The sequence below is a fragment of the Siphateles boraxobius genome, unplaced genomic scaffold (genome assembly GCF_051911475.1).
Source record: "Siphateles boraxobius isolate OS27281-9 unplaced genomic scaffold, OSU_SipBor_1 12, whole genome shotgun sequence".
In the NCBI taxonomy this organism is placed as follows: Eukaryota; Metazoa; Chordata; class Actinopteri; order Cypriniformes; family Leuciscidae; genus Siphateles; species Siphateles boraxobius.
The window spans coordinates 12,810,227-12,822,979 of NW_027508722.1; the positions used below are offsets into that span (position 1 = coordinate 12,810,227).

Consider the following 12,753-nt stretch of genomic DNA (forward strand, 5'->3'; position numbering starts at 1 on the left):
TTTATCACTAAGTCATGCATACAATTTATTTATCATGCATATTCCATTTATTGTTTTTCTTTAAATAATGTTCGTGTTTATGCTTCTTTTCTGATTGTGGCAAAATAAAAATGTACTTTAGAAACCAATTAATTCATTTGCTGAAAGTTGATGACACTGGTATGTCAAGTCCTCAGTGGAGAGTTCCAGCAATCAATAAAGAACAGAATGTAAAAAATGAGGAAAAGCATGAAACAAATAAGAGTTTGACATTTCCCACACATAAGTGGTTAAAATATTTAACCGGTTTCACAGCATATAAGCTCATTCATTGTGGGAAAATACCTGAAGAAATCTGAGATTTAACAATGACAGAGGATTGATTTCTCAAAAATGCTATGGGCGGATCATTATGGTGGTGGCATGTAAAGAGTAGTTGGGGCCTTTAAAGTAGTGCCACTTGATGCCATCAAGTTTGCTAGAATTTTGCCCAGAGGTGTAGTACATACCGTTTAGGTTTGATGGGCCACATGCATCAAACCACCAGCCTTCAGAAGAACAGAGAAATTAAAGACATGTCATGTTGGGATGGATGGATGGATGGACGGAATGATATTGAACTCTATAACCCTTACAGCTGTATCTCTCTACTCGTCTACAATCATTCACATTATGACTTACAGGTTAAACCTGCTTGGCAGTATGTTTGTTAGGGTCTGTTGCTACTTTTAGGGTTTAGAACACTTCAAAGAACTTAGACAGAGCCTTATGTTTTCATCTGCAAGATAAAACTAGGACAAAAAAAAGTCTATATTCTAATTTAGAAATTATCTTTTTTTAGCATGGATCCTAAATTTAAGTCTATAGAAGAAATATAATATCCTCCATCTTAATCAAAAACACGTTTGAATATTTTACAGTGGATATAAACACTTTGCATATCCCTGTTAAAACAGCTGTGTGTGTGTGTGTGTGTGTGTGTGTGTGTGTGTGTGTGTGTGTGTGTGTGTGTGTGTGTGTGTGTGTGTGTGTGTGTGTGTGTGTGTGTGTGTGTGTGTGTGTGTGTGTGTGTGTGTGTGTGTGTGTGTGTGTGTGTGTGTGTGTGTGTGTGTGTGTGTGTGTGTGTGTGTGTGTGTGTGTGTGTGTGTGTAAAAACTAAACAAAGAGAAATCATATCAGAACTTTTGCACTTTTAATGTAAAAATTACAACCTATGCAATGCCACTGAAAACCTGTGACAAAATAAAAATAAAAACTTACAGGGTGTGCACACCCTTTTATAATTGGGTATGTAGCTGTGTTCAGAATTAACTAAACATCAAGCTCAAGTGAAATAGTGCACATCTGTCTTCACCTGAAGTGTCTCTCATTAACTACACATAAATCTCAGCTGTTCTTGTAAGATTGCCAGACCTCTTCTTAGTTAAATGCTACTAAAAGAGCTATTGGCCACAAAGAGCTTGCACAGTATCAATGGGATCTCATTGTTGAAAAGGGTTTCTCAGGTGAGGGTTACAAAAAAAATATCAAAGCATTATAAATACCATGAGCTACAGTAAAAAAAAGAAAACTGGTTAGGGAGGCTGTCAAGATGATTACAGTAACATTTGAAGAGTTGCAGCTTTTTCTGGCAAGTACTGTTTGCTCCCTACATGATCTCTACACCACTGCTATCACGCTGCTTACCGCCTGTGAGCATGAGTGCACACTTGCAGATGCAGTTGTCGTTATCCATGTCTTTTGTGCTAAAGTCTGCCCCATGTATCACCAAACTGCTATGCCTCCCAGCTGTACCACTGTAGCTCTTCAAGAATGACCTAAAGAGAAAGACAGATAGTGAATAAGAGAGTATAAATATATAGTTTTAGTAAAAACTGGACAATGGATCCAAAAACAGCTGAGGGTTTATTTAAAACAAAACAATAAAGTAAATCCAGGCCACAACAAAATAATCTAAACAACAGGAACTAAAACAAATACACGCACACACACACACAAAAACACACACACACACGCACACACACACACACACACACACACACACACACACACACACACACACACACACACACACACACACACACACACACACACACACACACACACACACACACACACACACACACACAGTACATCCACATTGAACAACACCAGACAAAGAACAAGAGAAACACTGGAAATTGTGACAATAATAGAAGGTATTACTGCATCCTGTTTCTTTATTTATTGATTTATGTATTTATTTGTTTGTTTGTTTGTTTATTGTTACACTTTAAAATAGGGTTCAATTCATTAACATTAGTTCATTCACCAGGTATCAGGAGCAAACCATGAACAATGCTTTGTTAATGCTTAGCTACTGTTAATTTATAATTGTAACATATTTGCACTGAAATATTATATTCTATAAATTAAAATATTTAATTTATTAAAAACTAGCATGGATTACAAAGAAAAATTGCATATTTATAAATTACAGTTTTTTTCAATCGCTAACAAGCGCTTACCCATACTTCAGATACTTTTTCTAAACTCTTAACACAGACTCACACCTACAAAACACAATTGGCCAAATGGATAGTTTTCTTCTCAAAAACACATTTTGTTAAATATATACTAACTCTTCATTTCAAAATAGAACACATCTTTCTCTGCACACACTAACTTTACCAAAACACTGGAAATCTGACTCAGAATGAAATTATTCTGTCAAAGAAAAACATCAAAATACTGGCTATTGTTGACATTACAAAAACTTCATAGACTTTTGTGTTTCAGTTTTACAGGTATTTGCATACAAAACATGCAATCCACCGTTTTTACACTAAATGTCTTGGTTGGGAACTGTATGTCCACATGTACTGTAATTTTCACATTCAAAAGCATTCCAGTAAAAAGCAAATCATTTTTTTTTCCTTTACTGTTTACCAGCCTCTCTTAGTGAAAGACCGTGGTTGATTACATGGTCAATGATAGTGGCAATTTCATCACTGACTACTGTTCTTGCAGCCCTTGGAATGCCACCACCACTCATTCTTACACCTCTACCTTGCCCTCTTCTTGGGCCTGCTCTTCTCCCTGGCCCAGCACCTCTCACTGCACCTCTCACTGCACCTGCACCTCTCAATGCATCTCTCACTGCATCTGCACCTCTCACTGCATCTCTCACTGCACCTCTCACTGCACCTCTCACTGCATCTCTCACTGCACCTCTCACTGCACCTGCACCTCTCACTGCATCTCTAACTGGATCTCTCACTGCACCTCTCACTGCATCTCTCACTGCACCTCTCACTGCACCTGCACCTCTCACTGCATCTCTCACTGCATCTGCACCTCTCACTGCATCTCTCACTGCATCTCTCACTGCACCTGCACCTCTCACTGCACCTCTCACTGGGCCTGCTCTTCTCCCTGAGCCCCTTGCTCTTACTCTTTCTCGTCCAGACATTACAGTGTTTGTCTTTTTCTGTTTCTGTGTCCAAAAACACAACTCCTCAAAGTCCTCCGTTTACTGTATAAGTGTCAATGTAATAGAAAAAATAACCCCTGCTACTGAGTCTAAGCCAGACTGGAATCAGCTATGGTTGGCCCAATTTACACAACATAAATCAGCTACGGTGTGTCAATTATTCAATTGTTTGTTTATAATCAGCTGAGATATATTGTTTTTGAACTGATATAATTGCAGAAGCAGGTGTTTTTATACTGTATCTAAGGTTTGGAATATTATTTTTGCTATTGTGGGATGGTGTGTGTTAACATTTGTAAATACTACAAAAACAATCCATAATTTTGTTGGGAGGTATAGCTTGTGTGTTAAGAAAATGTAAGCATTGTGGAAATGTGTTCACTGACTGCATATTGTGTGAAAAAGACATGAAATGTGTGAATGGTATGGCCACAAAAGACCGATGCTGTGCTAATTGTGTTTAGAGTTTTGAAAATGTGACAACTGGTTGGACAAACGCTTGTTAGCGACTGAAAAAAACTGTAACATGAACCTAGATGAATAAATGCTGTCAGTATCAGATATTTGTTAGTTCATGATACCTAATGCACAGCAAACAGCACCATTGTAAGACAGCATGTCAGGTTAAAAACATGTCCAGTTTATGGGTTAAACTTAAATTGTTTATTGGAGCACAGTCAATAGAATAGAAGCCGACTCATCTTCAAAAGCGTGGTGCTCATGTCATGAGCTGCTACAAAACAACAATACACAGAGATGTCTGACTTATGCCGACAAATTGTGCCGACAGTCCACAACTTTTAAAAATGCATCTCGAGACACATTTCTCTGCGTTGTGTCTTTGACTGTGTATTGTGTAAACAGCACGAAAAGGGAAAATTAATTGTTCATAATCTCTCAAAATTGATGATAAATAAACAAGACTAAAGCCAAACTGTAACCTTTCAGTTTGTAGACAACCTACATGAACCACTGAGCCACTGCCGCCCACACTTTGTTCAAGCAGCACAAAGCTATGCACTTGGTATGGGGTTTTAAAACTATTTGAAAAAAGGACCATGAGAGCTCTCTCGCATGCTTAAAGTTTGTCAGACTGATTTGTAATACATTTATTTCTCTACCTGTAGTTTTGCTTCTCACTACCAAGGTAAAACTTGTCGTACTGGGAGAAGGCCAGTTTTCCATCCCAGTCTGTCAACTCCAGTCTAAGAGTGTACTGCCTCTGATTGGTCAACTGATACACCAACTCATTTCCCAACCAATGTTCTCCAGTCAGACTCCCAAAGCCCTGAAATACACAAACACACACATTTTTTTGATGGTAGGAACTTTATATTGACCACTAGTGTTTAACCCTCTGGGGACCAAGGTGTTTTTGGGGCCCATGGGATGTTTTGACATGCACTGACATTTGTGCTTTTTTCAGTTATTTATAAACATGTTAATGGCAAAGGTGTAAACCTGACACTCTATATAGCACAAACGTGGCTACCATAATATGTGAGCAACATGTATGTACATGTTTGTATTTTTAAGAGAATAATGTTTATGCGTGGTTATTGAAAAAAATAAAAATGAAAGTTGCTGAAATAAAACCACAAAAAACATACTAAAAATGGGTCCACAAAACTTTCGACTAATGAATGTTGTCGCTTCGAGTTCTGGCTTCAAAATGATGTGAAAATCATCCTGCCTAATCGTTCACATAAAACAAAACATTAATTTATACTTTGACAGTTTTTTAGTCAGAAGAGGTTTATGCGTGGGAATGGTAATAGCCTATCAATATTAATGAGATTCAGACCAGGGGTGTGACAGACACTCCCCGAATGGCTAATGGCCCATCAAGTGAGGCAGCCTGAACAAAGAATGAGGGGGGATTCAAAGGTTTTGTTTTTCAATCTGTTTTATTGTACTTCCTCTATGTGGAGAAACTAAATGTTCTAAATTTGCTCCAAGCAAATCAAATGTGAGTAAAATAAATAAATAATCAGTCTGCTATAAACATAGCAATTGTGGAGTGTTTGTGTCAGCAGAACTCAGCTGTGGTCCAAGTTCCCGGGCAGGCAGGAATCTCAGAGTCTGTGGAACCATATCAATGTCAGTTTCTGTTTTCCATGACAGAGTGGACTCCTTGCTGCTCATGACATTAAGCAATGCTGATAAAGCAACACAATATAAGCTTTTATATTAACATTACCAATTAATAAATATTATATTGTGCATGCATAACAACACATTTTTTGCAAAGCCACACAGGCACATATACATTTGTATCATCACTAAGTATATAAACAACATGTAACTAACATCTGTAAAATAGTAGGTAAATATGTACTTACTCTTTTTGATTTTTGGCGAGAGTGAACAAGCTACATTCCTTTTAAAAAAAGTTAAAAACTATTATTGTCATATATTTTACAAAGTACTATTCCAGCACATGCATAACTGATGGACATTTAGCAATGCTGATAACACAAAATATATGTAACATCATCAACCAATCTCCAAAAATAAATAATAAAGTTATACAGGCTCATATTGTATTAACACTAAGTATAAACAAAATTGAACCAACATCTGTAAAATTGTAGGTAAATATGTACTTACTCTTTCTGATTTCTGACTGTGTTGCTAAGCGCACTCCGAGTTGCAGGCGGAGGTAGTGATGAAGCTACATTCCTTTTAAAAAAGTTGAAGAATATTATTACATAAATATAACCATAGTAGCATTAGTCTATAATGAATAACTGATGTAAATAATTTTAGACGCGTGCAATAAGCCTATATGCGTGTCAATGGGCCATTACCGGAGAGGCACACCGCAAACGAAACACATTTGCGCAATTCATTAACTGGGTATATTTACACATTTCAGCACATTTACAACTGATATTTGCGAGCATGCATCGTTAATGTTAATGAGGCAGCATTTAAACTAGTCAAAATATAATCTAAACACCTACTAGGCCTATTTTCTAAAATAACTTCTAAATTCTAGCTTTCATACATAATGATCTAAACATATAATTTACACATACAAATGTCCTAACCAAGGGGTTTACAGTGCGTAGCATATGCACAAAAAAAAAAAAAAAAATTTTGACTTTGAAATGGTACTACGAGATATTAAATTCATGGTATAGATATGCACTTTCATTAGATCTTGTTGAATATATCAAATGTCAATACTCTGGATGGCAAGTGGAAAATAGTCCACTCAGTATAATATGTAAGCTACATGTTTATATTGAATAGCTTGTCAACTAATGGAAGTAAGACTAAATACTTACTCATCCGAAATTCTATCCACGGCTGGATCAAGTCGGTCTTCAAAATCAGAGTAGTCGCGCTCTTCTTCTGATGAAAATGTGGATTCTTCGTCGCTAGTATCCAGGACGAGCTGAAGAGCTTCCACACCGGTGTATAGTGCCATCTTCCCAACGCGCAGGTGACTGCATGATGAAACTTGAAGTCTTTAATGCATTCGCTTGGGGGCGTTTATCGGTTTTGCATAGATGGCTTAACACATTATCTTGTGAATAGCGCGCTCCGTGAGTAGGCGTGAATGAATTAAAGTAAATGAGCTCGTAATCAGCTCGACTGGAATCGCTTTATTTTCATACAGATTACAGAAGCTGAGAATATTTGTTTTTAATATAAATTACTTTATTTAAAATATGCGATCTCAAGCTTTATGCCCGTGGGTGTGTTTGCCTGTTTGACTGAATTTTCTTGAAGTTACAGATAATTTCCGAACGCGTTTGAAATTGGAGTTCGCTGACAGAGAGAGTGCAGAACTCGCATCATGTTAATTTTTCTTTATTTGGCAAAAAGCAAAACACTTTATTTTTATTGTGAGTCTACAGAAAAAAAATAGAAACTGAACAGGATCGATTGATGTATAACACGAAAAGAGCATTTTGAGTTTATTTTGAATTGCTAAAAAAAAAAACGAGCAAAACGCGGGGGCGCGTTTTTGGTCCCCAGAGGGTTAAACACAATTTTATGAGGAGGCATCCAGAACAGATGCCCGAGCCACCTCAGCTGGCTCCTCTGGATGTGGAGGACTAGCGGCTCTACTCTGAGCTCCTCCCGAGTGAACGAGCTCCTCACCCTATCTCTAAGGGATCGCCCAGCCACCCTGCGGAGAAAGCTAATTTCGGCTGCCTGTATCCGGGATCTTGTCCTTTCGGTTATGACCCACAGCTCATGACCATAGGTGAGAGTAAAAACGGAGATTGACCGGTAAATCGAGAGCTTCACCTTGCAGCTCAGCTCCTTCTTCACCACGACAGACCGGTACATCGACCCCATTACTGCTGAAGCTGCACCAATCCATCTGTCAATCTCCCGTTCCTGAAGTGGGCAAGCCACCCTTTTCCGACTGATAACCATGGCCTCGGATTAGGAGGAGCTGATTCTCATCCCAGCTGCTTCGCACTCGGCTGCAAACCGTCTTACTGTACGTTCACACCGCCGCCGACTTGAGCTTCCAAAGCTACCGGAAGTCATTCATTTTCAATGGAAGCTGGCTTTTCTCAGCTGCAAGGAGTGTCAAATCCATTGGCGTCGCGTTTAGAGCGTCAATCAGAAAGTTGAAAGTAGCTCAATTTTATGGTAATGAACTATGACACGGTTCAGCGGCAAGCAGCGGCAAAAGCTAGCAACCTATTGGAATATAGACGTCCTTCGCGCTGGCTGATTCCAGAGAAACATACCATTTAAACTTTCATTCCTACCAAAACATTAGTTCCGAGAAAATGGAGGAGAAGCTAATAATCACAGTTGCTAGGTTTCCTATCATTTATGATATGACGTTGTTTGCATATAGGTCCTGAACCCAAAATCTCAGAGTCCGACTGTAGTAAGGTTCAATGTGTGTGGAAGGAAGAAGACAGGGTCGGCTTGACTGGGACTCGCACTTTATTGATTTGTAACAAACAAAAGAAAACAAAAGTTGCGCCACATGCGCCTCCACCATAGACTTAGCTACAGCAATGCTCATAGAACACTCTTCCCACTGTATCAGCTCACAGTTCATTCAATGAACAATCTCTTCCCGCTGTGTCTCCAGCTATCAGTCCGTGTGCAGCGTGCGAGTCACAAGTCCTTCTATCTCACCCGCTCTCTCATTCCTACTGGCTCATATGCGGTCTCTCCACGCTAATCACTGCAATCAGTAGTAGCGGAGGGTGAGAACGGCCCATCTGATGGCCAAACACTCCTTCTATATGTTGCTGTACATCGTCTCTCTCTTAGAGAGCTTGCGACTGATGTACAGCACCGGCCGCTCTTCACCCTCCACCACCTGGGACAGGGCCGCGCCCAGCCCCCTGTCCGACGCGTCCGTCTTTAAGATGAAAGGGAGAGACAAGTCAGGAGCATGTAAAAGCGGCCCACCCCACAGAGCAGCCTTTATTTGGGTCAAAGCCTGCTGACACTGCTCCGTCCACTGGACCGTATCTGGTGCTTCCTTTTTAGTTAGATCACTCAGCGGGCTAGCGAGGTCCGAATAATTAGGTACAAACCTTCTGTAGTATCCCGCTAGCCCCAGGAACTGTCTAACCTCCTTTTTGGACTTAGGTCTCGGACAGGTCGTAACTGCTGCCGCCTTATCAATTTGGGGATGCACCTGTCACTGACCCAAGTGGAAGCCCAGATATCTAACTTCCACACGCCCGATTGCACACTTCTTTGGGTTGGCCGTGAGCCCAGCTCTTCTCAGCATCTTCAAGACAGCCCGCAAATGCTGCATATGATGATAGTAGATGATAATATATTCCAAGTAGGCAGCGGCATATGCAGCATGGGGCCGGAGGACTCTGTCAATCAGGCGCTGAAAAGTTGCCGAGCCCCGAACAAGCCAAAAGGAAGGGTGACAAATTGGTGTAATCCAAACGGCGTGGCGAAAGCTGTCTTTTCTTTGGACATGGGAGACAAGGGGATCTGCCAATATCCCTTTGTTAAGTCCAGTGTCAAAGTGTCACCTTCCGATAGTCCACACAGAAACGGATTGAGCCATCAGTTTTAGGAACTAAAACTATCGGGGTCAACCCAGTCACTGTTGGACTCTTCTATTACCCCCATGTCCAGCATTGCCTCTAATTCGCTCTGAACTACCTTTTTTTGTGTTCAGGCAAGCTATACAGGCGGCTGCGCACAACTACGCCCGGTTCTGTCTCAACGTGGTGCTGAATGAGGTTCGTTCATCCAGGCAGGGGCGAGAACACATCAGCAAACTCAGTTTGCAAATAACCTTTTAACCTCATTTAAATTTTTAAAATTTTTTAAAGGTTTAAATTTTTAACCTCAGTGAGCTGGGAGGGTTGAAGGTGGTCTCCACCAAGTGTCAGAGCGAGCAATTGTGGTTTTAGATTCGCTTCTAGACCGAGATCCTGCTCTCTGCTAACCACCCTCGCCAGCATCACTGACTCTGCCTCAACCCACTTTTTGAGAAGGTTGAGGTGATAAATTTGACGTGCCCCGTCCCTATCCATTCGAATTACCTCATAGTTGAAATCGCCAACACGCTGTGTGACCTCAAAGGGTCCTTGCCACTTTCGCAAGTAATTTAGAACTGGAAGTAGGGAGAAATACAAGCACTTTATCTCCCGGTGCAAATTGACGTAGCCTAGCCCCCTTGTTGTACAACCGGCTCTGTCTGTCCTGGGCCTGTAACAAATTCTCCATTGATAGCTGCCCCAAAGTGTGGTGTTTTGTTCTGACGCCCATAGAAAAGCTCAAAGGGGGAAAACCCTGTGGAGGCTTGGGGCACCTCGCGTACGGTGAACAAGAGGGGTTCTAGCCATTTATCCCAATTTTTGGCGTCTTCGTGTACGAACTTTCGAATCATGGATTTCAACGTTCGATTAAACCGTTCCACCAGACCGTCTGTTTGTAGACGCTAGTGCGAATCGATTTAATGCCCAATAATTCGTAAAGTAGCGAATAGTTCGTGACATAAATGCCAGGCCTTGGTCGGTGAGAATCTCTTTAGGGATTCCCACCCGGGAGATTAATGAAAACAGCGCGCTCACAACGCTTTTGGCAGAAATATTGCGGAGCGGGACTGGTTCAGGGTACCGCGTTGCGTAATCCACCAGGACTAACGCAAAGAGGTGCCCACTTGCTGACCGTTCTAATGGCCCGACGAGGTCCATGCCAATTCGTTCGAAGGGGACCTGCATTAACGGGAGAGGGCACAATGGTGCTTTTGGATTTGCCGGTGGATTCACCAACTGACATTCACGACAAGACGCCGCGCACCACTTGCGCACGTTCTTGTGAATGCCCGGCCAGAAAAACCGGGCCATGAGATGGTTTAGTGTCGCCGTTTGTCCTAAATGCCCGGCCATTGGATTACAGTGAGCCGCCTGGAAAAGCATTTCCCAGCAACTCTTAGGAACTAACAACTGAGTTGTATGTTTTTTTGACTGGGCATCTTGGGTCACCCGATACAACTCATTCTTTATAATACTAAATTAGGTATAAGAGAGCGGTTGGTCTGGCTGGAGTAGCTGGCTGTCGCTAGAGCGGACCTGATCAAAAGCGTGTTTCAGCGTTTCATCCTGGGACTACTCCAGAGGAAAATCATCGCGCTCTGTGAGGATGGTTCTCTCCAGAGTGCTCTGTTCCTCCCGATCAGTACCCAGTGGTCCCGGCTCAGTTTCCCCCACCTGAACAACCACTGTCCTTCCCTTATTTCCCTTTCCCCAAGAGGCATCCGTACACAAAGACCCCAACAATTTACTAAAGGCAGGCGAATTAGTCTCCAGAATTAATGAATGCCGGAGGTGCGGGTTAACTGACACCTCCACACTATGCTTTTCTCCCCTAAATTGAATTTCCACTGTTATAATAGGATAACTCACCATACACAGATACTCACTGGTATCTGGTACAGGTCAGCTTGATCGGGGGCAGCCTGTGGCACATCGGGGATCCGGATCAGCGTCCCCACCTCCATCACCGGACAGCGGTCAAAAAAATGTCCTGGATCCCCGCAGCGCCAACAGGCCGGCCCAGGCTTCCCCGCCGCCAGCGGCAGGAAACGTGTCAAGGGATTGGCGTGGAGAGAGCGGGGCGGCAGGTGAGAGAAAGGAGTGTTTCATGGACGGAGCCGGCCCCCGGGGTGGGGCCCTGGGCACTGGAACAGGCTGCATAGAGGGCCCCGTTCTCCGCCTTGGCGCCGGCCAGGGCATCACTCCCCCATGAGACCTGGGAAGGGGAATAGGTTTGGGGAGAGAAGGGGAAACTTAAGAAAAAGAAGGAGAGACAGATGCCATGGATTCGCCGACCCCTGGGCACGCCACCATGTGATCTTCCGCCAGTTGGATGGCCTGGTCCAGCGACGTTGTGCAGTGGCACTGGACCCACTGGGCAGTCCACTTGGGCAGCTTCGCCACAAACTGCTCCAGTACCACCTTGTTGACGATGTCCTCGACGTCGCCTCCGTCGGCCATCAGCCATCTGCGGCAGGAGTCCCGGAGCTGTTGCGCCATGACGAAGGGTCGGCTGGACTCTTCCAGGCTCAGCATCCTGAATCGCTAGCGATGTTTCTTTGGGTACGGCCGACCCGCTGAAGGATGGCGCGTCTAAGGTCTTCATAGACCAGGAGATTCTGGACTGGCAGTTGGTGTGCGGCTGTCTGTGACTCCCCAGACAGCAGGGGGATGAGCCGCATGGGCCAGTCCACGCGGGGCCATCCCAGGGCCTCAGCTGACCTCTCAAACAAGTCCAGGAAGGCCTCCGGGTCGTCTTCTTGACCCATCTTATTGAGAGGTAGGGGCGGAGACCCATCTTGTTGAGAGGTAGAGGCAGAGAGCTTTTCCGGAGCTGGCTCGACCGGGAGATTCGGGCCATCCCCTCACCAGCTTCGGCCTTGGCCCGAATCTCCCGGTCGAGCCAGCTCCGGAACAGCTCTCTTTCTTCTTGCTGGCCTTGGAGAAGCAGCTGGAAGCGTTGGTCCTGCTCCTCCTTTACGGCCAGCAGGGCCTGGTGTTGCTCCCTGTGAAGACCCGCGAGAGATTGGATGAGGTCCGCAAATGGCGTTCCTGGCGGGATCTGTATAGCGGCGGCAGTCTTCTTCCTCCCGGGTTTCGGCACCAGTGTAGTGAGGTTCAATGTGGTGGAAGGAAGAAGACAGGGTCGGCTTGACTGGGACTCGCACTTTACTGATTTGTAACAAACAAAAGAAAACAAAAGTTGCGCCACATGCACAGTGCGCCAGTCACTGTAGACTTAGCTACAGCAACATTCATAGAACACTCTTCCCACTGTATCAGCTCACAGTTCATTCA

General features: G+C 43.3%; 1 pseudogene across 1 annotated transcript in view; it reads right to left on the reverse strand.

Annotated features, from left to right (window-relative positions):
* Positions 1–371: 371 nt before the first annotated feature.
* Positions 372–12,753, reverse strand: part of LOC143716068 (angiopoietin-1-like) — a 39,301-nt pseudogene continuing 26,919 nt past the window's right edge. Inside the window, exons 7-9 of the transcript XR_013195943.1 lie at positions 4,573–4,739; positions 1,666–1,796; positions 372–527 (exon numbers count right to left, since the gene is read on the reverse strand). The product of XR_013195943.1 is annotated as an angiopoietin-1-like (transcript). The remainder of the gene's footprint in view (positions 528–1,665; positions 1,797–4,572; positions 4,740–12,753) is intronic.